This window comes from Budorcas taxicolor, chromosome X (assembly GCF_023091745.1).
Source record: "Budorcas taxicolor isolate Tak-1 chromosome X, Takin1.1, whole genome shotgun sequence".
NCBI lineage: Eukaryota > Metazoa > Chordata > Mammalia > Artiodactyla > Bovidae > Budorcas > Budorcas taxicolor.
Window position 1 is genome coordinate 116,437,206 of NC_068935.1, and position 24,665 is coordinate 116,461,870.

Genomic DNA, 24,665 nt, shown 5'->3' on the forward strand with positions numbered 1-24,665 from the left:
GGTGAGCACTTTCAGACACCATCTTACCTGGCATTACTGTCCCGGGGGTCCTTTTGTGACTGCCTGTGTACTGGAACACTATGGACTAAAGTAAGAATTCAAATCGAGACTATACATCCCTACTGGGAACCATTCTTGTACTTCCATGTTAGTGTCATGAGGACACTTATGTTCCCATAAATTTCTGAGAGTCCATCCTGCCCACAGTACATGGTCGTGTCTGGGTCCCAGGGATTTCTGGCCATTAATTTGCCTATCTGCTACTGAACCCGAATCATGTTCTGTCACAATTTAGGACGCTTTCTGGGATATCATGGGCCTTTTCAGATCCAGAATCTGAGACTTTCAGATACTATCCATCCTCCTCTTTCTGGAACCCCCACTTCCCCTGGGTTCTCACTTGGTTACCCAGGGAAATCTTCCAAACACCAACATGGCCTCTCACTAAGGGTTCAGAGCTCCTTCTGGCCTGTAGTTATCACATGTACCCAGGAATCAAATGTGATTCTGATATTAGCCTGTCTGTGTGATGGCGAACCCAGAACCCTTATGGTCACTGAACAGGCCTGGAACTGTGTAACTGATGTTCCTTTCAGTCTTTAGCTTCTCTGTTTTCAATAGACCCTATAATCCATTTGGCTAAAGGCCTCCCATGAGACAGTGTCTCTGGGGACCTTCCAATTAGTATCTGGCCCAGCCTCTGGGGTTCCCTATGTCCTTATGGACCACAGACAGAATGCAAGATGAGGAACCATATACCTTCTGACCACCATCTGCCCTGCAGACTGTGGAACCCAGAGTCAAATGGGCATCATTTCTAACATGGAGGTGGGTTTCACGGCATGAGCCATCCAGGAGCGCTGGCGTGCTACGGGCACTCCTGCACTGTATCTGCCCTGGTACTGGTGTCTTGGGGCTTCCCGGGTAGCTCAGCTGGTAAAGAATCTGCCTGCAATTCAGGAGACCCTGGTTTGATTCCTGGGTTGGGAAGTTCCCCCTAGAGAAGGCATAGGCTACCTACTCCAATATTCTTGGGCTTACCTGGTGGCTCAGACAGTAAAGAATCCACCTGAAATATGGGAGACCTGGGTTTGATCCCTGTGTTGGGAAGATCCCATGGAGGGCATGGCCACCCACTCCAGTATTCTTGCCTGGAGAATCCCCATGAACAGAGGAGCCTGGTGAGCTACAGATCATGGGGTTGCAAAGAGTCAGACACAACTGAGTGACTAAACATATACTGGTGTCTTAGGTGTGCTGAGACCAGGCTGTCCACTCACTAGCTTCCAGAAGATCCCATAAGGACATCAGCCTGCTTACTGCTTTGGAACACAGAAGCCTATAAGCAAACATCCATCCAGACGTCTGAAGCAATAGGGCCCTTCTCCATCACTGCACCTCGACCTGGTATACCTGGAAAGCTTCTGGCCTGCAGACTTCTTGGCAGTTAGGGTTCTGGGATATCCACTGGCCCCCAGTGTGAATTTCTACTGAGGAACCAAGGGTGCTTGGACAACCAGCCTGCTCTTCTGCAGTGAAAACCGATGATTTCCCCCTCATGGCACTAATACCCACCAGGTGGAACTGTGAGCCTTTCAGGCCTTCAATTAGCTAGCAGTCTCGAGATCACACTCTTTCGGCCACAGTCTGCCCTCTCATGGATGCTGCAGCAATTTTTCCTGCTGCTAAATTTCCCTGTCTCCAAGGTTCATAGCAAATACCCTCTTTCAACAACACAATAGATGGCTCTACACATGGACATCAGTAGATCATCAATACCAAAATCAGATTGATTATATTCTTTGCAGCCGAAGATGGAGAAGCTCTATACAGCCAGCAAAAACAAGGCTGGGAGCTGACTGTGGCTCAGATCATGAGCTACTTATTGCAAAATTCAGACTTAAATTGAAGAAAATAGGGAAAACCACTAGACCATTCATGTATGACCTAAACCAAATCCTTTATGATTATATCGTGGAAGTGACAAATAAATTCAAGGGATTAGATCTGATAGACTGCCTGAAGAACTATGGACAGAGGTTTGTAATATTGTACAGGAGGCAGAGACCAAAACCATTCCAAAGAAAAAGAAATGCAAGAAGGCAAAATGGTTGTCTGAGGAGGTCTTACAAATAAATGAGAAAAGAAGAGAAGAGAAAGGGAAAGATATACCCATCTGAATGCAGAGTTCCAAAGAATAGCAAAGAGAGATAAAAAAGCCTTCTTAAGTGACTAATGCAAAGAAATACAGGAAAATAATAGAATGGGAAAGACTATAGATCTCTTCAAGAAAATTAGAGATACATAGGGGAACATTTCAGGTGAAGATGGGCAAAATAAAGGACAGAAATAGTAAGGATCTAACATAAGCATAAGAGATTAAGAAGAGGTGGCAAGAATACAGAGAACTGTACAAAACAGATCTTAATGATCTGGATAACCACAATGGTGTGGTCACTCATATAGAGTCAGACATCCTTGAGTATGAAGTCAAGTGGGCCTTAGGAAGCATCACTAGGAACAAAGCTAGTGGAGGTGATGGAATTCCACCTGAGCTATTTCAAACCCTAAAAGATGATGCTATTAAAAGTTCTGTACTCAGTATGTCAACAAATTTAGCAAAATCAGCAGTGGCCACAGGACTGGAAAAGGTCAGTTTGCATTCCCATCCCAAAAGAAGGCAATGCCAAAAAATATTCAAACTACTGCACAACTGCACTCATTTCACATGCTGGCATGGTAACGCTCAAAATCCTTCAAGTTGGGTTTCAACAGTACGTGAACTGAGAACTTCCATATGTTCAAGCTGGATTTAGAAAAGGCAGAGCAACTAGAGATCAAACTGCCAACATCTACTGGATCAGAGAAAAAGCAAGATAATTCCAGAAAAACATCAAATTCTGCTTCATTGACTACACTAAAGGCTTTGACTGTGTGGATCACAACAAACTGTGGAAAATTCTTAAAGAGATCAGAATACCAGACCACTTTACCTGCCTCTTGAAAATCCTGTATGCAGGTCAAGAAGCAACAATTAGAACTGGACATGGAAAAATGGACTGGTTCCAAATTGGGAAAGGAGTACGACAATGTTGTATATTGTCACCCTGCTTATTTAACTTATATTCAGAGTACATCATGTGAAATGCTGTGCTGGATGAAACACAAGCTGGAATCAAGTTTGCGGGGAGAAATATCAATAACCTCAGATATGCAGATGACACCACCCTTATGGTAGAAAGCGAAGAGGAAGTAAAGAGCCTCTTGATGGAGGTGAAAGAGGAGAGTGAAAAAGATGGCTTAAAACTCAACATTCTAAAAACTAAGATCATAGCATCTGGTCCCATCATTTCATGGAAAATAGATAGGGAAAAAATAATGCAGATGGTGACTGCAACCATGAAATTAAAAAAAAAAAAAAGCTTGCTCCATGGAATAGAAGCTATGACAAAACTAGACAGTATATTAAAAAGCAGAGACATCACTTTGCTGACAAAGGTCTGTGTAGTCATAGCTATGGTTTTCCCAATAGTCATGTATGGGTGTGAAAGTTGGACCATAAAGAAGGCTGAGCATGGAAGAATTAATGCTTTTGAACTGTGGTGTTGGAGAAGACTCTTTTGAGAGTCCCTTGGACAGCCAAGAGATCAAACCAGTCAATCCTAAAGAAAATCAACCTCAACTTTTCATTGGAAGGACTGATGCTGAAGCTGAAGCTCTAATACTTTGGCTACCTGATGGGAAGAGCCAATACACTGGAAAAGACCCTGATGCTGGGAAAGATTAATGGCAGGAGAAGAGCAACAGAGGATGAGATGGTTGGATAGCATCTTTGATTCAGTGGACATGAATTTGAGCAAACTCCAGGAGATAGTGATGGACAGGGAAGCCTGGTGTGCTGCAGTTCATGGGGTAGCAAAAAGTCAGACACAACTGACTGACTAAACAGCAACAAAGTTCAGGCAATCCTTAAAATCCACAAACCTCAGGCAATAGAAACATGGGCTCCTCTTATTAAGCCATCAACCTGATGATTATCCCTTTAGGTCTATGTCCATTTAGAGTTTCTCAGGCCCTGGGACTCTTCTGCATTCTTGCCTGCTATCACATTGCAGTCCAAGAAGGCATTTCCAGACACCATCCACCATGGAACTCCTGCTCTGGGGGTCCTGATTTAGCTACATTCCCAGTGAACTGGCATTGTATGGGCTCCCCCCAAATCTGATGATATGAAATATATAATTGGAAACCACTCTTACAGTACCCTGGTCGTCTACATCACAATTAGGCACTGTAATCCACATCCCATCAGGGAAGTTTCCAGGAGACCTTACTGGTCCAAGTTCACAGACATGCTTGGGACCAGGGTAACTTCTGGCAATTACTTTACTTTTCTGGCAATTACTTTTAAAACTAGAGGTCTTTTGGTCACAGTACCAAACTTGGGCACATGTACCCTGAGCCCAACAGCATGGATGAACCAATGAACTTTCAAGTCAACAACGTGTTTCCTCCCTTAGGGCCTGGTGTTTCTTGGAGTCCAGAATTGTTTGGCTTCCCTGCAGACCTAAAGTCATTAGATCACTAGACTGACATTGTGATGCAGAGATCAGGGCCTCTGCAGCCACTAGCCTGGCCTCACCTTGGGGATGGTCTTCAACTATCCCACTTGAAACAGAACCTAGAATTCTTTCAAATGTGGAACTCTGCACCTATTGTGTCCCTGGGCACCTTCCTAGCAACATCTGGTCCCTGAATCTAGAGTTTTATGTATTCTGATGGCCCTAGCCCATCCATCAGCTGGAGGATTAGATACACTTCACATCATCACCTTCTTAGTGGCTGTGAAACTCACAGCCTGAACTCTAGGTCCCTAAGGCTCTTCTGGCACCGTTTGGTCCATGGCACTCTCACAAAGGGAGCACATTCCAGACACCATTAGCCTGGATACTGGGTTGTTTTTGAGACCTGACTCTATGCAGTGGGTTCTAGGAGAGCTCATATGGACACTGTGGTGCAAGTAGGCCCTTTCATCACTGCATCTCCATCTGGGCTGTACCACAGGCAACTTTCCACTCACTCTTACTTTCTAACAGCTAGAGTTCGGGTTTCCTATTAGACTCCAGCATGTTTATGCTCTGGGGATCGGAGGATTCTTTTGCTACATGCAAAATGGACCATTCCCAAGGCCAGGCCTGGCTAGTGGCTGCAAAGGCCCTGATCTCTGCATCACAATGTCAGTCTAATGACCTAATGACTTTAGGTCTGCAGGGAAGCCAAACATTTCTGGACCCTAAGGAACAACAGACCCTAAGAGAGGAAATGAGAGCATTTAGTTTATGACACTAGCTTCCCAAACAGGAAGGGAGAGCTCTTCAGATTTTCAGTCAGCTCAGAAGCTAGAGAATCATAAGCTCTCTAAGCCATTTTCTGTCCCTCATGTGGGTGCCCCAGCAAAGCTTCTTCCCCTCTTTCTAGGGCTCCAGGGATCCTTCAGGTCCCCAGATTTTCCTTAAATGATGGAACTATAGGGTCCTCCTAGTAGGCTATCAGCAAGAGGAGGCCTTTCTGTATGATTTAAATTGTGCCCTCTCAAGTTATGGGACTCTTCCTGTCACCTGCTACCTCGCTGGTGTTGTGGATGGAACCTCTGGACACCACCTGTCCTGTGGGCCCTTCTAGTCTCCAGACTGCCGTGCACTGGAGTCCCATGTACCCTTAAAGACTCTAGCTAGATCTCATGCTATAGCTCATATGCACCTTTGGCTCCTGTTACTACCACCATTTTAGTGTCAGGAGCAACTTTTAGGATTTCCTCCCCGCCCATATTCTCCTGGCATGTTAGTGACCTGGAGGTATTGTGGCTGTCATTTTGCAACTCTGGTGTTGAACCAGAGTATGCTCAGTCATAGTTCAGACCACAGCGGTGTTATCCTGGGCCCTTTGGCTCAGGTGTCTGAGTCCCTTTGGCTACTGTAATTCCTGCCATCCCCACCTGCAGGTACCCTGAGTATCCCTCCAACCACCCTCAGGTCTACTCTGACCTCTAGAAATCTAAGGCTCTTCTGGACATGTGCCAACCAGCATGCTGGTACTCTGGAACACTTTCAGACATGTTTTAACCTTGCACTCATATGTTATGGGCCTTTCTGAGACCAGCTGCTTGTGTACACTTGCCCACTGCAGCACTGTGAAATACAGGGACTGACTGGAGTCATCCTTCCAGCAGCATGGCGCTTCAGGGGTCCCTTTCAGTCACCATACCTCCAGCATGCTACCAGTCTTCCTACCATCTAGGGTTAAGATATTCATAAATGACCTCAGCCTTTCCTCAGGCTGAAGAACCAAGGGTTCTTTGGCCACCACTATAGGACATTTTGGACCTTGGTCAGCCCACAAGCTAACCAAAGCAGGAAACAGTTTGGCCAATCGAAAACCACCAACAAAGTGAAGTCTAGCACCAGATGCCTTCACTAGTGAATTCAACCAAACATTTAGATAATTTACACCAGTCTTTCTCAAACTCTTCCAAAAAATATGAGAAAGAACACTTCTTAACTCATTATTTGAGGTCGGCATTCAGATATCAAAGTTGAATGAAGGCATCACTAGAAATAAAATTAGAAATTAATATCCTTTATGAATATAGATATAAACATCTTCAACAGAATACCAGCAAATAAAATACAATATGATTAAAAGCATTAAAAATTATATGCCATGATCAAGTGGCATTTAACCCAGAAATGCAAGGTTGAATATAAAATCAATCAATATAGTATCAATACATCACACTGATATAACCAAGGGAAGAAAATACATAATCATCTCATTAGACACTTAAAAAGCATTTGAGAAAGTCTGATAATCTTTCAGAATAAGAACTCTCAAAACACTAGAAATAGAAGGGAACTACCTCAACATAATAAAAGGCATTTATTAAAAACTCACAGTTAATAACAGACTCAATGCTGAAAGGCTGAAAGCTTTCCTACTATGGTCAAGAACAAGTCAAGGATCCCTATGTTCACCATTGCTATTTAACACTGCACTGCAACTTTTAGCCAGAGAAATTAGGCAAGCAAAATAAAGAAGACATTCCAGTTGAAAATGAAGAAGGAGAACTGAACACAAATGACAAGATTTACATGTAGAAAATCCCAAAGAATACAGAAGAAAATTATTACAGTTAATTTAAAAATTCAGCAAAGTTGAAGGGTACAAAAATCAACACATATTTCCAAATCAGAAATGAAAAATCAGAAAAGAAAATTAATATAGCAATTTCATTTATAACAGCATCTAAAAGAACAAAATACCTGACAATAAATTTAACCAAGGAATTATACAATGAAAAACATAGAACAATGCTGAAAAAAATTAAAGAAGGCCTAAATAAGTAGAAAAATATTCCTTGTTCATGGATAGGAAGATTTAATATAGTCAAAACATCAATACAGGTTTCCCCTGCTATCTGAAAGTGGAGTGTCCTATGAAACCTTTTGTAAACTGAAATGGTGTTAAGCAAACAAGCAATTATCTGAGGACATATCTTGCTAATGGATGCACAAAATAAACTGAGATAAAGCAGAGATACTCACAGACACAGTTCATAGCTAGGGCAACTTGATGCTGAGTTTATTTTCCAGGAGTGGTGTCACTCTTGATGCTCAGGGTGCATGCTGCCTCTATAACCACTCCCTGCAAAAGAAGTGCTAAATGCTATTTTTGCTTTTTGCCTTTTTTTTGTAAAAGAAAAAATTCTCTTCAGATTTCTTTTGGTTAGTGAAAATGTAGTTATTTCCTAAAAGTGAAGTGGCAAAAACTGAACTTTTGAAAAACTGGGGATACCTTTGCTACCCAAAGCAATACACAGATTCAATGCAATCCCTATACATACTTAAACATTTTTTTTTACAGAAGTGCAAAAATCAAACCCCAAGTTCATATTGACGTGCAAGGGTTGGGGGGTTCTGTATAACCAAAACAATCTTGAAAAAGATAAACAAAGTTGTAGAACTCGCACTTCTCAATTTTAAAACTTACTGCAAAACTAATCAAACCAGTGTGGTGCTTACATAAGGATAGATGTATCGACCAACAGAATAAAATTAAGAGTTCAAAAATAAACCCATACATCTATGGCCAACTGCTTTTTGACAAGGGTGGCAAGTACATTAAATGGGGAAAGAATAATCTCTTCAACAGATGGTGGCTAGGAGAACTGGATTCCCACATTCAAAAGAATGAAGTTGGACTCCTACTTCACACCATATACATAGGTTAACTCAAAATGAAGCAACAACTTAAATGCTAAAAGCATAAAACTCTTCAAAGAAAACAAGGATAAATCTTTATGACCTTGGATTCAGAAATGCGTTCTTACAAATAACACCAAAAGCGTGAGCAAAAAAAGAAAAAAAATAAATAATGCACTTAATCAAAATGAAAGATTTTGGTGCATCAAAGCACATCATCAAGAATGTGGAAAGACAACCTATGGGATGGAAGAAAATATCTGGAAATCATAGGTTTTAATATATAGACCACATACCATCTACAACTCTACAACAAAAAGGCAACCAATTAAAAAATGATTAAGGGACTCAGACATTTCTCCAAAGAAGATATACAACTGGCCAATAAGCACATGAAAAGATTTGCAACATAATTGGTCACTAGGGAAATGCAATAACCTCAGATATGCAGATGACATCACGCTTATGGCAGAAAGTAAAGAAGAACTAAAGAGCCTCTTGATGATAGTGAAAGAGGAGAGTGAAAAAGTTGGCTTAAAACTCAACATTCAGAAAACTAAGATCATGGGATCTGTTCCCATGACTTCATGGCAAATAGATGGGTAAACAATGGAAAAAGTGAGAGACTATTTTCTCGGGCTCCAAAATCACTGCAGATGGTGATTGCAGCCATGAAATTAAAAGACGCTTGCTCCTTGGAAGAAAAGCTATGACCAACCTAGATAGCATATTCAAAAGCAGAGACATTACTTTGCCAACAAAGATCTGTCTAGTCAAAGCTGTGGTTTTTCCAGTAGTCATGTATGGATGTGAAAGTTAGACTATAAAGAAAGCTGAGCACCGAAGAATTGATGCTTTTGAACTGTGATGTTGGAGAAGACTCTTGAGAGTCCCTTGGACTGCAAGGAGATCCAACCAGTCCAACCTAAAGGAAATCAGTCCTGAATATTCATTGGAAGGACTGCTGCTGAAGCTGAAACTCCAATACTTTGGCCACCTGATGCAAAGAACTGACTCATTGGAAAAGACCCTGATGCTGGGAAAGATTGAAGGCAGGAGGAGAAGGGAACGACAGAGGATGAGATGGTTGGATGGCATCACCGACTCAATGGTCATGAGTTTGAGTAAGCTCCAGGAATTGGTGATAGTCAGGGAAGCCGGGCGTGCTGCAGCTCATGGGGTCACAAAGAGTTGGACATGACTAAGCAACTGAACTGAACTGAGGGAAATGCAAATCAAAACCATAATTATATACCTCTTTATATCCATTAAGAGGGCTGTAATTAAAAAAAAAACAGAATAAGTGTCAGAAAACATGTAGAAAAATTGGAACCCTCATACCTTTCTGGTGGTGGTGGTTTAGTCACTAAGTTGTGTCCGACTCTTGCGACACCATGGACTGTAACCCGCCAGGCTACATGGGGTTTTCTAGGCAAGAATACTGGAGTGGATTGCCATTTCCTTCTCCAGGTGATCTTCCCAACTGAGGAATCGAGTCCAGGTCTCCCGCATTGCAGGCAGATAGATTATTTACCAACTGAGCTATGAGGGAAGCCTAAAGTCCTACCTTTCTGGAATGTAAAATGATGTAGCCACTGGGAAAAACAGTTTGGCAGTACCTCAAAAAACTACACACATAACTGACACATATAGCCCGGTAAATCTACCCCAAGGTGTATAGCCAAAGGAATTAAACGCAGATACTCAAATATACACTTGTATATGCCAGTGTTCTCTGCAGTATTATTTGCAATAGCCCAAAGGTGGAAACAACTCAAGTATCCATCAACAGATGAACAGATAAATTAAGGATGGTATATACATACACTGAAATATTATTCGGCTATAAAAAGGAATGAAGTTCTGATGCATGCTACAACATGGATGAACTTTGAAAACATTATGCTAAGTGAAATAAACCAGCTACAAGAGGACACATGTTGCATGATTCCACTTATATGGATTACTTTTAGTACATAAATTTGTAGAGACAGAAAGTATAATAGAGGTTACCAAGGCTGGGGCAGGGGAATAGGAAATTATTGTTTTTGTTTGGGATGGTGAAAAATTCTGGAAGTGGATAGTAGTTATGGTTGCACAACACTGTGAATGTGCTTAATGTAACTGAAATTAAAAATGGTTAAAAGAAAAATTTTATGATATATATTTTTTAACCACAATTTTTTAAAATTAATAATGTGCTATACAAAAAGCCATTAAACTATACACTTAGGGGTGTGAATTGTATGGTATGTGAATTATATTTCAACATAGCTGTATTTAAAAAAAAGATAGTTTTGAAGATCTTAGGTAACTAAAAACATTTATGCTAAATTATGTTAATGAATAGATATTCAGTAAATATCTAGATCATTATAAATGAGATAAAATACTGAAAATTAATTGCTGGGCATAATTTTAATGGTGTATATATTTGGATTCATTAATGAACATGCTCATTTTTTTCCCAGTTGAGAAATTTTACCAGGATATATTAATAGCATTATATCCTTTGAAAGTGAAAGTGGCTCAGTCGTGTCCGACTCTTTGCGACCCCATGGACTATACAGTCCGTGGAATTCTTCAGGCCAGAATACTGGAGTTGGTAGCCTTTCCCTTCTCCAGGAGAATCTTCCCAACCCAGGGATCAAAACCAGGTCTCCCGCATTGCAGGCAGATTCTTTAACAGCTGAGCCACAAGGGAAGCCCATTATATCCTTTATGTGACTAGAAAAAGTCGTGAAAAGTTTATCTGTAAGCTTTGCTAGTCTGCTATAAAATACTAGTGAATGACAGACAGTTCACAATTAGCCACTTTTAAGTTTTTTCTGTATAATAGAAGTTACCAGTTATTAAAATTTTTAATTAATATATTGCATGCAAGGTATAGAGAGTATGTTATTATTAAGAAAGAGAAATGCTTTTGTCCTAAAATAAAAGAACTGGTCGTTCCAGAATGAAAAAGAAAAAAGTGTTAGTCAAAACCCAAAAGGATATAAAAAGTTGTAAAATGTTCATGGGTGGGGAAATTTGTGGTCCAAGCTAGCTAAGGTTGATAAATTTATTAATAAGATTTTAAAAACAGCTTTAATATCAAATATTATACTGATGAAAAAGTAGAATTTGGTTCTCTTGCTGTTAAAATGACACAATTTTCTTATTGTTTTGCTCTTAAGAGGTTACTTAAGGTTTTTCTTTTTCTTCTGGTAATCCGCTTTGAAGGCAAATAAGCTGTCTTATTAGAATAATTTCCTGTCTTATGTTGACTTCACCATACCCTTGATTATTTAACAAAACAAAGTGTTCTCACTCTTAAAAGATGTAAAGTTTTTCACAATCATGTTAACTCCAACATTTATTTTTAAAATTTCTTATTATCACTTGCATAAAATAGGTAGCCAAGTACCATTTTTCACTGACCCATGATCTCATTGAATTAAATGTTCAAACCTCCTGACAAATTCTGACATTTCATCCTCATAGAACTGAATTCTAAATGTCATCTTTTGAACCTAAAATTCCCTGGAGGAGGGCATGGAAACCCATTCCAGTATTCTTGCCTGAAGAATCCCATGGATAGAGGAGCATGGCAGACTACAGTCCATAGGGTAGCAAAGAGTTCAACACAACTGAAGTGACTTAGCATGCATGCACCTAAAACTGACTTTGATTTTCCCAAAGGCCCCTGGAAAATCACAAAGGATTCTTTCTTTCACCTTGTAATATGAGTTGCTATAAATTATTAGGATTTTTGATATGTTTTGAGTACATGGGAAGTATTGTCAAATCAGAAGAGCCACTTAGCCTTCCTGAGGCTAAATATGTATGGGTAAAATGTTATTAATATAAATATTTAAGAAATTACATGAATTTACTAGAGATTCATCAATGTCCTTGCTGTCAGTGATGTTTCAATTTATCAGAGTCCTGGTACTGTTTTTCTTGATATTAGACAACAATAGTATTATGTTATTAGTGATGATTTCAGTTATTTTTTAAAGTGTTCCCTTGGTCACAATTTAACTTCTTAAAATTAAATCCTGCTTCCTTGGTAGCTCAGATGGTAAAGAAACTGCCTGCAATGCTAGAGACCCGGGTTTGGTCCCTGGGTCAGGAAGGTCCTCTGGAGAAGGGAATGGCAACCCACTCCAGTATTCTTGCCTGGAGAATTCCATGGACAGAGGAGCCTGGGGGTGGGGGCGGGGGCTACAGTCTGTGGGATGGCAAGAGTCAGACACGAGTGAGAGACTAACATACACACATGTTCTAGGCCAATGGTTTTCAACTGAGAATTTCCATCACTTGTCTATGGAGTTTTATTAACATGTTCAGGACCTACTTCAGTCTTAATATTTTTTACTTAATGTTTTTGATATATTCTTGGTGTAGTCTAAATAAATGCTTGATGTATTCTTGGTATATTATGTCTTGGGATTATTACTTGTTACATTTGAAGGCTGTTTTTCCTCTGTAAGCATTATATACACTCATTTTCATAAATTATATATCTTCTCTTCTTTGAGAACAGGGCTGTTATGTTTATAGTTTGTCTAAAATCTTTTTGATATGACTATTTTATGTTGCATGCCACAAAACCAAATTTCCTGGTTAAATGCATTATTTTTATAATGAACTCTCATCAGATCATTCATTTTGAAACTCAGTAGTAATAAGTTAACCACCGCCATTGTGTCTTTTGTCAACAACAGATTGTTTTCTTTCTTTCTTTTTTTTTTTTGTTACTCTGGTGCTTCCCTGAAAGCACTTGCCACCAGCTACAGGCCAGAATGCTTATTGTATACGAAGGATTGTCTCAGAGAGCCATGGAAAAGGCCTATGCCAGCTGGGTATCCTTAGGCACAGGCTTCTAATGGCATCACTTAATACCAGTGGCCAGGATCAGGCTTTCCAGAATCCTAGTAGACAACCAGATGGGTTCATGAAACTGATAACCCGAAATCAAGCGGAACAAGAATTAATTACAGAGGACTGAATGAAGCGATGAACGATGATTATAGGTTTTGTTAGGAATATTGTTGCTACTTTGGTGTTCTGTTTTCTGCATGTAAGCTATTTCTAACTCATAACAATTTAGCAGACAATACTTTTGTAAGCAGAAATGAAACATTTATCTTTCTCTTCCTGATTGATCCCTCTACAATTCAGAAACTCTTATTGAGTATTCTCATTATCATGGCAATATTGGTTATGTGCATAGAGTCTGTCCTCCTTGTTAACAGAACCTAATTGCAAACATTGGTTATGCAACCAAGGCTTTTTCTGGAATGTCGTATTTGAGAATGAGGTTCATTTAATATGATACGACTAGAAACTTTAAAGGAAAGGAACAAAGGTTGACTTTATGGAGCAAATGCTTACAAAGTGCTCTTAAGAAAATTGGCCTGATATGTTATATACAGGCTTCTACCTTTATAAATGAGTAGGGACAATCACTTGCTGACAGGCAAGGAGTCTTGGGGTATTTTGTTGATCTCAGGAAAAGAGGGATGCACCCAAATCTACAGGTAATGAAGGTAAAATGTGATGGCAAATTCTTGGCTTGGCTTCCTATCCTCAAGAGGCTTTTACATTCCAGTCTGAGATTCCTTGTGAAAACTTGCAGCAAACTAAAAAAGGCTTAGGTACAAAATCATTATTTCTGTTTCTATGTAAATAATCAGGCCAGCTCTAATGAGATCAGATTTATTTTGTGATCCAGAATAATATTTCTTTGATATTATGGTTGCTCAAAGGGGGAGGGATGACAGTAGAAAAAAAATGTTTCTGAAAAGGTACTCAACGTCACTAATCATTAGGGAGATGCAAATCAAAAGCAGAGGGAGACATCATCTCACACCTATTAGAATGGCTATCATCAAAAAGATAAGAGATAAATGCTCTTAAGGTTTGGAGAAAGTGAACCCTTGTTCACTGTATGATCGTAAATTGGTACAGCCATTATGGAAAGTATGGATGTTCCTCAAAAAATTAAAAATAGAACTACCAAATGATCCAACAGTTCTACTGCTGGGTATATATCTGAAGGAAAGCAAATCATTATGTTGAAGACATGTCTGTACTTCCATGTTCATTGTGGCAATATTTACATAGCCAAGACATGGAAAACATCCTAAGAGTCCATCAACAGACAAATGGATTAAGGAAGTGTGGTATATACATACAACAGAATTGTATTCAGCCACAAAAAAGAAGGAATTTCTGCCATTTGTAACAACACATGGACGGTCTTTGTGGGTGCTATGCTAAGTGAAGTAAGTCTGATAGAGAAAGAGAAACACTATATGATCTCACTTATATGTGGAATATTAAAAAAACTTCATAGAAAAATAGGTCAGATTTATGGTTACCAGAGGGCAAGAGGAGAAGGGGGTGGCAGAGGATGAGATGGTTAGACAGCATCACTGACTCAATGGACATGAGCTTGCACAAACTCTGGGAGATAGTGAAGGACAGGGAAGCCTGGCATGCTGCAATTCATGGGGCTGCAGAGTCAGACACAACTTACCGACTGAACAACGATAATGGTTACCAAAGGTGGGGGTTGGGGCTGAGTAAATTGGATCAAGGTGGTTGAAAAGCACAAACTTGTAGTTATAAGATATGGAGATGTAATGTACAACATAATGACTATAGTTAATACTCATGTATGGTATATTTTAAAGTTGCTAAGGGAGTAGATCATAATAGCTCTCATCACAAAAACATTTTTATTCTATCTATATGAGATGATGGACAACTAAATTCACTATGATAATCATTTGACAGTATATGTAAGTCAAGTCATTATGCTGTATACCTTAAAACTATACAGTGCTATATGTCAATTATATCTCACTAAAACTGAGAGAAAAAACCAAATGAGATAAAAACAATTTTTGATTACGTTTCAATTAAAAAAAAGTATAACACATCCATCTGGGTTATCAGTTTCTGGTCCTGTCAGTTGTCTTTGAGCTATTTCTTACCTCTTTGTAAATTGCAAGTAACTGATGGATATGCAAATTTCATCTTGTCTGACAGAGATTTAATTGACTTTCTCTCCCACTGTGGAAAAACCATTTTTAGCATTTACCTGTAAACTGGAATAAATTCTATTATGCTGTCCAAACTGTCAACCTGTACCAACTTTTTCCATCTTTTAGTTTCTTTCAATACTTGACTATATCTTTTCCAAACTAACATTTCCAGGTTTTCTCTCTCCTACTTTGGCATCAACAAGAACTAAAACCTGACTATCAGATCCTTATGCTGACTCTAGGTGTTTCATAGCTGGCCTTTTCTCCAGGATCTGAAAGAGCAATGTTTAGCTAAAGCCAGACCAACTTGATATATACCTTGAAGGATTCATCACTGTAGCAGACTATGCGAGCCTGCTAAGTCACTTCAGTCCTGTTCAACTTTGTGCGACCCTATGGACTGTAGCCTGCCAGGCTCCTCTGTCCATGGGGTTCTCCAGGCAAGAATACTGAAGTGGGTTGCCATTGCCTTCTCACCAACCATTTTGGGTCCAGGGAAAATGAGCGCCCTTCCAATCACCATGCATCCACCATCTCCCTATCGCACCCACCCCCCTGCCCCCTGCCCATACCAGGCCAGATACTAGCTGGGGCTCTTCCGGCTACCCGGAACTGGCCCACCTACAATTCAGAGGAACCTAAGGCTTTTCCTTTTGGCCATCGTTCTTCCCACGTGCTGGCACCCAGGGTTCCTTCCATTCACCAACCTGCCCCTAGGGTCCTACCAGCTGCATCTTTGCCGCACACTGATGCACTGGCGTCCGTTCTAGTCACTGACCCCCCCTGAGCTTAGGAGCCAGTTGCCCTTTCAGAGACTTTAGGGCCCATGCAGTGAGGATCCTGGAGTGCCCTTCAGGCCACCACAAAGCCCACGCACTGTGGCACCCAGGCCCTTCCAGCCATTTACCTGCTTTGAGTGCTGATGTCCTTTCCAGGGGACCTCAAACTATTGGTCCAGCGGTCCTTCTCACCATTTCCGGTCTCTGAGCTGGTGCCCCTGGGGGCTCTTCCGATCACGCCTGTGCCCACACACTAGGGTTCCGGGGGCCCTGCGGACACTAACCTGAGGGCACTCTGTCAATTGGGGACCCGCGCTGGTCTCCTCACTTGCTGGGGACCCAGCCAGGCCCAGAGGCAGCAACGGCTTGTCCCTGCAACGTGACTGCAGTGGTAGCAGCGGCCCAGACCCTGGCAGCCCCGCACGCTGACCGAGGCCTGCCCTTTGCCTCCTGCAGTGGGTCAGAGCAGCTGGAGGATGCCAGAAGGTGCAAGAAGCTGCCTCCCTCGAGGTGAGCTTGGCCTTCTTGGACACGCGCATGTCCTGGGACCCGCTTCAGCCACTCTGTCCCCAGTGAAGGAGATGCTGTCACGTGCCAAGCTTGACGGAGTGGTACCTCGCTGGCCAGGCAGGTGACTGGTGCCCTGGACAAGGCCAAGGGACAGGTCGGTGGCCAGCAGGTGGCTGGGAGGTCTGCTGCCAGCTCTGGAGAGTGGCTGAGGGGAAAGATAGAACAAAGTACTGCCTTAGTATAAAAAGATTTCTCTTAGTTTTTCTCTCAACCTTTTAGGACAGCAGTCCTCAACCTCCAGGATATAATGCCTGATGATCTGAGGTGGAGCTGATGTAATAATGCTAGCAATAAAATGCATAATAAATGTAATGCACTTGCATCATCGCAAAACCCATCCCCCTACCCTGGCCTGTGGAAAAATTGTCTTTCAGGAAATCAGTCCCTGGTGCCAAAAAGGTTGGGTACTGCTGTTTTAAGAGACACATTAAAATCCTTTTTCTATTACCTCTAGGCTTCGAGACCTAACATGCTGACATTGGATAAAAAATAGAAATCACAGATCTTATTAAGTAAACTTTTGTTATTTTGTTATTTTTATTTTTTTACAAAACAAATGTCTTCTGGCATGACTTTCAGAAGTGGAATCTTTAGGCCACCACTAGAATAGACACCAGGAGCCACACAGGACTGCGTTTGTTTGGTGGGTTAGAGGAGGTGGAACAAAAGGCCTTGGAAAGAAAGAAAGGAAAGTGTTCATATTTAGAGGATATTTTCATGTTATAACCATCGTTCATGTAGATTCCCCTTCTGTATACATGGTTGATAAGGTTATGTCCTTTTTTGAAATATCTACTCTTTCTTCATGTTCCAAATTTTCTGAGATGCACAAACTATGTTAAAAGTACAGGTAGGGAACTTCCCTGGTGGCCCAGTGCTTAAAGAATCCATCTTCCAATGCAGAGAACACAGGTTCGGCTCCTGGTTGGGGAACTAAGATCCCACATGCCATGGGGCAGCTAAACCTGCGTGCCTCAACAAAAAGATCCCTACATGACACACCTAAGGCCCAAAAAACAAGTAAATACAATTTTTTAAAAAAATAAATTATATAAAAAAATAGAGGAGTAAAAACATATTTTATTACTATCTTATTAAAATTCATATGAAATCTTATCTTTTGGTCATGAAATGGCTAAACTTCCTCTTTGAGCTGCGTTTTCTTTTGCTCTGTTTATAGTCCATAATGGACAAATAGATCCCAGTTTGCAACATCTAGTATCCAAATGTTTAAGAATGTACAAATTCTTAGTTGTATGCCTAAAATTAGCCCATTTGTATACCTTGTGTTGAGACTCATAGGAAAGCTTGTCCTCTGAAAAATACTTTTGAAGTTGAATCTGAGTTTGTTCAGCTGCTTCTGAGCAGCATACTTGTCTATACTTGTCCACTGCATTAGCAATATCGAGGAGAAGGTGAGGAAGACATGTTGAGAGCCAGGATGATCACAATGAGAAGTCACCTTGGACCATGATCATTTTGTTAGGTGTGCATTTTTGTTTAATGGTACTGTGTATAATAAGACTTCCCTGGTGGCTCAGACGGTAGAGTGTCTGCCTACAATGCAGGAGACCTGGGTTCGATCTCTGGGTTGGGAAGATCCTCTGGAGAAGGAAATGGCAACTCACTCCAGTACCCTTGCCTGGAAAATCCCATGGACGGAGGAGTGTGGTAGATTACAGTCCATGGAGCTGCAAAGAGTCGGGCACGACTGAGCGACTTCACCTTCACTTTTACTTTCACTGTGTATAATGGAAAAGGCAATGGCACCCCACTCTGGTACTCTTGCCTGGAAAATCCCATGGACAGAGGAGCCTGGTAGGCTGCAGTCCATAGGGTCACTAAGAGTTGGACACGACTGAGCGACTTCACTTTCACTTTTCTCTTTCATGCATTGGAGAAGGAAATGGCAACCCACTGCAGTATTCTTGCTTGGAGAATTCCAGGGACGGGGGAGCCTGGTGGGCTGCCGTCTATGGGGTCGCACAGGCTTGGACACGACTGAAGCGACTTAGCAGCAGCAGCAGCAATAGCAGCTGTGTATAAAGTAGACAAATAAGTTTTTATTTTTGATAGCTAAATTTTCTAGATATTTAGAAATGTCCAGGGTATTTAAAGTAGTGGTGGTAGGTACTTCACTGGTGGTTCAGTGGTTAAGGCTTCACCTTCTAGTGCAGAGGTGTGAATTCTATCCCTGTTTGGGGAGCTAAGATCTCACATGTCTCAAAGCCAAAAATCCAAAGCATAAAAACAGACAATATTGTTACAAATTCAATAAAGACTTTAAAAGTGGTCCACCCCCCAAAAATCTTAAAATAGTGGTCATAAAATAAGACTTTTGAATAGCTGTGAAAATATTGATAGGAAATATTCTTTGGCAATGTAATTGCTAAAGTACTTCTGTGTGCAACGTACTATCAGATTTTGAGCACTGGATTGAAGGACATTGGAAGAGAAAATAGCAAAGGTGAGATATTCATCCTCACTTTGTGTATATAGTTAAATATGTTATGCCCTATTTTGAAATATCTAGTCTTCCTACATGTCCTGAGATGTACAAAGTTTGTTAAAAGTAGAAATAGTAAAGTGACACATTTTGTTAATATATGTGAGGGACTTTTTGGTTAAAATTCATGTGAAATCTTATGTTAGGGGAAGGGAATGAATGAGCCTTCTCTTTGAGCAGTACCCATTGTACTTAGATACTGGCTCAGGGAAAGACAGAGAAGACTCCTGGATGTGTGCCTTTTGGTCATACTATATGAATACCTTGTAAAACAACTCAATAGAAACACCTTTTACATATTATTTTAATAGTATGCTGCTGCTGCTAGGTCGCTTCAGTCTTGTCCAAGTCTGTGCGACCCCATAGACGGCAGCCCACCAGGCTCCCCCATCCCTGGGATTCTCCAGGCAAGAACACTGGAGTGGGTTGCCATTTCCTTTTCCAATGCATGAAAGTGAAAAGTGAAAGTGAAGTCGCTCAGTCATGTCCAACTCTTAGTGACCCTATGGACTGCAGCCCACCAGGCTCCTCCATCCATGGGATTTTCCAGGCAAGAGTACTGGAGTGGGGTGCCATCGCCTTTTCCAATAGTATAGACCTGATAATTCTCTTATAAGCAGTAAACGCATTGTACTCCTAAACTTTGTGTCTCATTTTAAATTGAACATTAAGGGAACATGCTATCTTGATTGTCTCTCTGCCAATATTTGTTAATCTATTAATAGAAGTTTGTCGTTTTTGTCATTTAAGCAATATTTGACCATCAGAGTTGGTGTATTATATTCTCAATTGTCCAAATAGTCATGGCCTTTGGGTTTTGAATTAGTAAATATTTTTATGTGTGAAAAAGAATGATACATGAAAGTGAAAGAGGAGAGTGAAAAAGTTGGCTTAAAGCTCAACATTCAGAAAACTAAGATCATGGCATCTGGTCCCATCACTTCATGGGAAATAGATGGGGAAACAGTGGAAGCAGTGTCAGACTTTATTTTTGGGGGCTCCAAAATCACTGCAGATGGTGATTGCAGCCATGAAATTAAAAGACGCTTACTCCTTGGAAGAAAAGTTATGACCAACTTAGATAGCATATTCAAAAGCAGAGACATTACTTTACCAACAAAGGTCCATCTAGTCAAGGCTATGGTTTTTCCAGTAGTCATGTATAGATGTGAAAGTTGGACTGTGAAGAAAGCTGAGCGCCGAAGAATTGATGCTTTTGAACTGTGGTGTTGGAGAAGACTCTTGAGAGTCTCTTGGACTGCAAGGAGATCCAACCAGTCCATTCTAAAGGAGATCAGCCCTGGGTGTTCTTTGGAAGGAATGATGCTAAAGCTGAAACTCCAGTACTTTGGCCACCTCATGCGAAGAGTTGACTCATTAGAAAAGACTCTGATGCTGGGAGGGATTGGGGGCAGGAGGAGAAGGGGACGACAGAGGATGAGATGGCTGGATGGCATCACCGACTCGATGGACGTGAGTTTGGGTGAACTCCAGGAGTTGGTGATGGACAGGGAGGCCTGGCGTGCTGTGATTCATGGGGTAGCAAAGTGTCAGACACGACTGAGCGATTGAACTGAACTGAACTGAACTGATACAGTCTCAATCTCAAAACTGTGTCATTGTGTAAATGTACACACATACTCACACACACACAAGTAGAAATTTAAGTCAAACTGTAAACTACTTGTGATTATGGATTTTTTTTATGTGCTTTGCTTGTTGGATTCTATAATACACATATTAACTTTTAAAAGTTGAGGGTGGAGGAGTGTTACTTTTTAAAAAAATCCAGTAGATACTGCTGTTTTAACTTCTTAAGTCTAAAGTTCTTGAATAGAACTAGTAGTCCTTCTTAACATTTTTCACCAATTTAATGGCCTTATTTCTCTGACTAAATGCCTATGGGACTCTGTGGTTTAGTAATTTCACTAGGATATGCATTATTGATAGCATCAACACTTCTTAAATGAATTGTCTTGGAACACAGTGAACACTTTCAGACTGAGTAGCTCATCTTCTTTCATTATAGAAAAACTTCCTTGCATCATATTCTTAAGGCATTTATTTTCTGTTCCATGTATTCTTTCTTTTTTTTTTTTTTTTTGGTCAGGCTACCCATTATCCTCTCTTTACTATCTCTGTGACTTTTACCAATTCTTACTTATAAGACATTGACTCACTTCTCGGCAACTTTGTTTTAGCTTTTCACTACTTTGATACGCATTTTAAATTTCTGTCTTTTCTCCTCTATTTAATTCCTTAATTTTGGAAGTATTCTTTTTACCCCATTCCATTTTTTTAAGTTTTTAATTTTTTTACCCCATTCCATTTTTACATCATCTTATAACTCATAGTCTCATTTTCATAGTGGTAGTTTTCTTTTTAATTTCCTTGAAACTATGAAGGATGTTTTAAACTTTTCCTTTTATGTTATTTTCATTTTTTTTCCTTTTTTAAAAGAATACTTTTAAGGTGAGCTCCATTCCTCTTTTTCCTGATTTCTTCTGCTTCTTTCTCCCTTCTCTCCTTCTTTCTCCCTTCTGCCTCTCTCCAGAGAATCCTCCACTTCTTGATCTTCTTGCTGCTGCTTCTTCATCCTCCTTTCTCTTTTTATAATTTTACATAGTTCCCAGTTTTATTTCCCCTACTCTTTTATGAATCCTCATATGGATAATATTTCTTTGAGGAATACATGTATACAATTATTTTTAAATGCTAGTTTGGGGAATTCTCTCTGGACCTGTTCCTGTCATCGAAATGGTATAATAGGATTCACGTTGGCATTCTTCACTATCTACATGGGTACTGGATGAATTTTCCTCTTAGATCATGAGCTGAGGGGCTGAAAACAAATGGATAGAAAAAATGTTATGACTTGGTTAAACTACTCGTGCAGGCTTAGAAAATCATTTCACAGATATTTCTCATTGCATGAGGTTCTGTGGGAAGAATTTCTGCTTAAGTTCTATGAGGAGGCATCTTCATGCCAAAAATATGTTTTTTACATTTGGAAATATTAGTAATTTTTTCCTTTTTGTCTACTCATTTATTCACTCCTCTATGTCTTCCTTTCTAAAACTGGAGCCTTAGAATTTCATTGCCAATATAATCTAAATTGTTAAATTACATTCTTTAAGCTTGGAACCTAAGTTTTAAACCCCTTCCATAGTGTCAGAGCTGATTTAATATCTTTTCAGTCTCCTCATTTTTTTTCGAGAAAAAGGTTGTTTTGCACTTTCATGTACACTGTTTCCTCTGGTTATGTATTTGTCAGCAAATGTACTGTATGCATTGTATTAAGAGCTACATTTATAGAATGCGTACAATATGTCAGGCCCAGATCTTTCCATAATTCTGTTTTAGGAGACAGATAACTTTTCACATTTTTCAGATGAAGAAAAGGCTCAGCGAGATTAAGAAATTATACTACTTGTAGACCTGCTACCTGAGATTTTGTCTCATTTGTTTGTTTAAAGCTGGTAGGGTGTTTGTTTTTTTTTTTTAATCTATATGTTTTTGTTTGGTTTGAGTGATTGTTTTTATGATACACTACCTGTAGCCAGAAACAGATCAAAAGTATAATATTTGCTTGAGTTCAGAGTTATGGTCAAAAGGCCATGTGTAATGTCATCAGTAATATTGGTTCTCTATGTTTTGTTCTCATAAGCTTGCTACCACATTTGAATTATACTTGTTTATTATGTATGCTCTCCACCTCAAATGATCATTATATTTTTGAAGGCAGACATATCTTTCTATGGAACCTAAAACAGTGCTCCACATCTGACTTCTTCCAAGAGTAATGATGCCTAACTGACATGAAAACTCCAGAATGATTCCTTGCTAATGCACTGAAGGCAGCCCAAATGGGCTTCTATCCAATGTAAATGTTCAAACCTATCTCTCACTGAGGTATGGAACAAATATATTGTAGCCCTCCCTAATTTACTCTGTAGCAGTATCAAATAGAGATAGTAACATTTCTTTAAGTAACTTTACAGTTTTAATTAAGTAAAAATGTGAAAATAAAGGTGAAGTGATTATGAAATGCATACTACATAATAAAAATATGCAGTTTTTTCTGGAACATACTAATTAAGCATTTATCTTCTCCCAAGTGGAATACCCTAGAATAAACAATTTATATATTAGCAAAGACTTGCCTTCAGTTTTGGACTGAATCATGGAATGACAGTATGAGCACAGATTCTCTATCATTTAGGCAGTAGCAGTATAGTTCTCATTCTAAATGAAATGTTTAGGGGATATCCTGTTGTAATGAAAATATTTTAGTGGCTCTAATATCTGATTCAACAACTTCTATTTCTATAGGTAATATTATGTTGAATATTTGCTAAATGTATTTTTTCCTAATTTTTATTTGGTACCATGCATGAGTGCTAAGTCACTTCAGTTGGGTCTAACTCTTTGTGACTCTATGGACTATAGCCACCAAGGCTCCTCTGTCCATGGGACTTCCCAAGCAAGAATACTGGAATGGGTTGCCATGCCCTCTTCCAGGGTATCTTCCAGACCCAGGGATCGAACTGCATCTCTTACATCTCCTGCATTGGCAGGCAGGTTCTTTACCATCAGTGCTACCTGGGAAGCCCCTATTTCGCACCAATTAGTACTAAATAATAATGTTTTAAATTTTGTAAAATTAATATTTTAAAGTTAAATTGAGTTAGGTTTCTTTGGATTTATCATGAAGAAACTGTTTCCTTGCCCTATTAGAATTATGAAATGCTGGCCACATTTATGAGTAAAATAAATAAAATCTTGACAAATCTCTCATTAGTTTGTCTATTAAGATAGATCTGGTTTGATGGATGAGAACAATAATATATCTAAAAAGCATTCTTGCAGAAGGTATAGATCTGAAAGAAAACTGTTATCAACCTGAGTAGCTTCCTATGATGTGCAGTTCAACAAAATCATCCTTGGTTTCAATGTTGTAGGTTTGAAAATTAATAATGTAAAAGTATATTTCAAAAACCAATGATTGACACATTAAAAATTAAGTGCCAGCTAAATCTTTTTTCTTTGTAACTTTTCCCATTACAATTTCCTGTTCTTATCACAGCACTCTCCACATATTCAATAGCTATGGCATTGAAAAAAAAATATTGTATCTGATAATTTAATTATAATGTTTTCCAGTGTATGTTTACTTTACTACTTTGAGTTTTCTATGAATAATGCATTCATAATATAAATAATGTGAAAGTTGGACGTTAAATGGAACTGTTTTAATCTTATTTGTGTCTGAGGCCACAGGATATTAAGTAGCAATAACCTCCTAGTCCCAATTAGGAGACCATCTCTGCAGGGTTTGTAAAAGAGGTACACAAATACCAGTTTGCTCACCAACTTCAGAATGTAAAAACAAGTAGCGGTAGCAGAAACAGGGGTATTAGAGAGAGAATTTTAAGGCAAATTTGTAAGGTATTTTCTTCTTCCCCCAATGGTAGAACAGAAGTTCTGAAGCTCACATTTTCATTGTGGAGTTATA